General features: G+C 41.9%; 1 pseudogene; it reads left to right on the forward strand.

Annotated features, from left to right (window-relative positions):
• Positions 1-1081: 1081 nt before the first annotated feature.
• Positions 1082-1700, forward strand: LOC111538856 (annotated as a pseudogene).
• The last annotated feature ends 2718 nt before the right edge of the window (positions 1701-4418 follow it).

A 4418-nucleotide genomic window follows, 5' to 3' on the forward strand; every position in this document is an offset into this window, starting at 1 on the left:
ACACCTGTAATCCCAGCCCTTTAAGAGGCTGACGCAGGAGGATCACTTGAACTCAGGAGTCAGAGACAAGCCTGGGCAACATAGTGAGACCCCATCTTTACTAAAAATAAAAATGATAAAAAAAAATTAGCCGGGCACGGTGGCAAAAGAAAAAATTAGTTTATCTATCTATATACCCATACACATACACACACAGACACACACGCACAAATGTTTTCTAATTGTATACATGTACATATACACGCATTGCTGACTGTCTTCCCATTCTTGAGCCTTATCACTCATTCCTGACACCCCATTCCATCTCAAGATGCCATGCATCTGTAGGAACACTCAGGCATAAGTCTAAGGAGGTAGGCAAGAACCGGATTACAAACACGGTGCTTCTGTTTGCCTTGCTAAAGAGTTTGAACTTTATCCAGATGTCCACGAAGATCCCGTGAAGGACCAGCAGCCTTAGTGGCTGACTATGAGAATAGAGGAAATACGGTGGTAAATTGGGGGCAGCTGAGGAAGAGAAGACTCTGTAATCTGAGAACAAGTTATGGCAAAAAGTGTTCTTGGATAATCCCACAAGAGGGTCTCAAAATTCATTTAGAACTGGCCTTAACAGAAACCCCAGAACAGAGATCAGCTCATTCTTTCTTGTTTTCTCTGTGGCAAACCCCAGCTGGTGGTCTCAGAGGGAAGAGGCTTGTAAAAAGTAAAAACAAAGGGTGTTGAATCCAGCAGTTCCACTCTAGATATATGCCCAAAAGAACTGAAAGCAGGACTTGAAGAGGTATTGATACATTTATATTCATAGCAGCATTGTTTGCAATAGCCAAAAGGTGGAAGGAAGCCAAGTGTTCCCCGGTGGGTAAGTGGATAAACAAGACGTGGTATATCCATACAATGAAATAGCATTGAGAGCCAAGGGTGGGCGCCAGTCCTTGAAGGCAAACAACTGTAAACTAGACAAAAAGTAACCTTGAGGCGTTTGAGAGCCAGGTAGCAGGCAAACCGGGCTTTCCAGCGTCATCTTTAGAATTTGCAGCTCAAGGAAGTGAGATGTCAAACCTGCCACCCAAACCAGTCAAACCAGGGTAAGATAAAGTCTTCAGAGCCCTCTATACGTTTGAACCCAGAACTCCAGATGAACTATGCTTTGAGACAGGTGATATCATCTACATTACTGATATGAATGATGTCAATTGGTGGAAAGGCACCTCCAAAGGCAGGACTGGACTAACTCCAAGCGACTATGTGGCTGAGCAGGCAGAATCCATTGACAATCTATGTCTGAAGGAGCAAAAAGAGGCAACTTGAGTTGGTTGTGAGAGTGTTTGGACAACCAAGTGGGTGTTAATGGCTTAGACAGGGCTGGAAGCACTGCCTTAGACTAGGTTTGTCATGGGGATTTCAGAGATACAGTGGAAATGCTATTTACTCAACCGAGGATTTAACTGAGCCAACAGAACAAGTTGGGAGACACAGCTTTGCATGCTGCTGCCTGGAAGGGTTATGCAGATATTGTCCAGTTGCTTCGGGCAAAAGGTGTCTGAACAGACTGAAGAAACAATGAGAAGAAGCTGGCTTTGGGCATGGCTAACAATACCCATGCATCGCTCCTGAAAAAGAAACAGGAGACAGACGCAGTTCGAACATTAAGCAATGCTCTTGCTATTCCAAAACTTTGTCTGCCAGAAAAGGGTTGGTAATTACTTTTTTTAAAGTATATAAGAACATGGCAGTGTTGCACTGTGTTTGAGTAGAGCAGGTAAAGGAAGGGTTCTCACCTTTGCTTTGCCAATAAGTGACTGGATTCGAACATTAAGCAATTCTCTTGCTATTCCAAAACTTTGTCTACCAGAAGAGGGGTGGTAATTATTTTTTAAGTATATATGAACATGGCAGTGTTGAACTGTGTTTGAGTAGAACAGGTAAATGACGGGTTCTTACCTTTGGTTTGCCAATAAATGACTGGATTCTTTACTGTATAAAACACATTTTTGCTCACCGGAGTAGAACAAGAAGAGATGATTTTTATTCATCAAGCTAAAGGAATTTTATATTTTTTTCTTTAAAAAAATCAGTGCCGGGTGCAGTGGCTCATGCCTGTAATCTCAGCACTTTGGGAGGCCGAGGCAGGCAGATCATGAGGTCAGGAGTTCGAGACCAGCCTGACCAACATGGCGAAACCCCGTCTCTAGTAAAAAATACAAAAATTAACCGAGTGTGGTGGTGCACACCTGTAATCCCTATTGGGGAGGAGAATTGCTTGAACCCAGGAGGTGGAGGTTGCAGTGAGCCAAGATTGTGCCATTTCTCTCCAGCCTGGGAGACAGAGCAAGACTCCGTCTTGGGGAAAAAAAAAAAATCAGGATGGTATTTTGGTTAAACTTCTTTACCTCAAGGATTGACATATTTTGAATGGATTTTTCAAGGGAGGGAAGGCCTACTATAATAATAAACCAAAATACATAACAGAAAATCATCAGCTATTCTGACAAGAATAAACATTTTAAGAGGCTTAAAAAAAAAAGTAATATGATTCAGTGTTAAAAAGGAAGGAATTTCTCTCTTTTTTTTGATACAGAGTCTTGCTCTGTCACCCAGGCTGGAGTGCAGTGGTGCAATCTCCGCTCATTGCAACCTCCACCTCCCAGGTTCAAGCAATTCTCTTGCATCAACCTCCCAAGTAGCTGAGACTACAGGCACCCATCACCACACCTAGCTAATTTTTTTATTTTTAGTAGAGACGGCATTTCACTGCGTTGGCCAGCCTGGTCTCAAGCTCCTGACCTTAAGTGATCCGCCTGCCTTGACCTCCCAAAGTGCTGGGATTACAGGCATGAGCCACTGCACCTGGCCAGGAAGGAATTTCTGACACATGCTATAACACAGATGAACCTTGGGAATATTATGCTGAGTGAAATAAGCCAATCACAAAAGGACAAATACTGTATGATTCATATGAGGTATCTGAAATAGTCAAATTCATAGAAACAGAAAGTGGAATGGTGGTGGCCATTGATTAACGGGTATAGAGTTTCAGGTTTGCAAGAGGAAGATTTTCTTTTTTTTTTTTCTTTTTTTGACATGGAGTCTCACTCTATCACCCGGGCTGGAGTGCAGTGGTGTGATCTCAGCTCACTGCAACCTCCACCTCCTGGGTTCAAGCAATTTTCCTGCCTCAGCCTCCTGAATAGGTAGGACTACAGGCACCCGCCACCGTGCTCAACTAATTTTTGTATTTTTAGTAGAGACAGGGTTTCACCATGTTGTCCAGGCTAGTCTTGAATTCCTGATGTCAGGTGATTCACCTGCCTCAGCCTCCCAAAGTGCTGGGATTACAGGTGTGAGCCACCGCACCTGGCCAGATACAAATATTCTGAAGATCAGCTGCACAACAATGTGAATCTACTTAACACCACTGCACTGTATGCTTAAAATGGTTAAGATGGTGAACTTTATATTATTTGCATTCTATGACAGTTAAAAAATTTTTTTAAAAGGGTGTTGAGTTTTTTATAGTTTTCTAGCCTTCCTTTCATTTTAAATTTCTATGTTTTTAAAGGCCTTGGTGCCTACCCAAGATGATTGTGGGAAATGTTATAAATATACATTGGGCTGGGCACCGTGGCTCACACCTGTAATCCCAACACTTTGAGAGGCCAAGGTGGGCAATTGCTTGAGCTCAGGAGTTCAAGATCAGCCTGGGCAACGTGATGAAACCCTGTCTCTACTAAAAATACAAAAACTAGCCAGGTGTGATGTCACATGCCTGTGATCCCAGTTACTCGGGAGGCTGAGGTAGGAGGGTCACCTGAGCCCAGGGAGGTCGAGTCTGCAATAAGCCAAGATCATGCCACTGCACTCCAACCTGGGTGACAAAGCAGGACTCTGTCTCAACAAAAAAAATTTAAAAATGATAAAAATAAATATAGATTAAATATATAAAACATCCTAGCAAGAGAAAAAAACTATATGTAATATAAAACATATATAAACAGATTATATAATATTCTTATATATGTATATATGATATATGTCACATATATAAACATGCACTTACTTATCCATATATTTATATCAATAAAATAATCTAAACAGCACGTGGTTGGTATGTGCTGTCTTTAGTACTGGATTATAAAATCATCAACATTTATTTGATTTGGTTGGAGCTGATCATTCAGATGTCTCTTCCTGTGAAGAGCCAAATGTAACACTAGAAGGGGGCTGTCTAACTGGGAAGAGTTTGTCCAGGTCCCATGTCCCCAGCCCTCAATTGTCAACCATCAGCCCATCTTCACCTAACCTGCAGTAAGTCTGACATTTCAATCCGACTCCTGAGTCTAGGCAGGTAAAGTTATTTACCAGAAAGAAATAAAAATCATGTAACAGTAATAAGCCTATGTTTGCGTACCAGTATTAGA

Source organism: Piliocolobus tephrosceles, chromosome 10 (genome assembly GCF_002776525.5).
Source record: "Piliocolobus tephrosceles isolate RC106 chromosome 10, ASM277652v3, whole genome shotgun sequence".
Taxonomy (NCBI): domain Eukaryota; kingdom Metazoa; phylum Chordata; class Mammalia; order Primates; family Cercopithecidae; genus Piliocolobus; species Piliocolobus tephrosceles.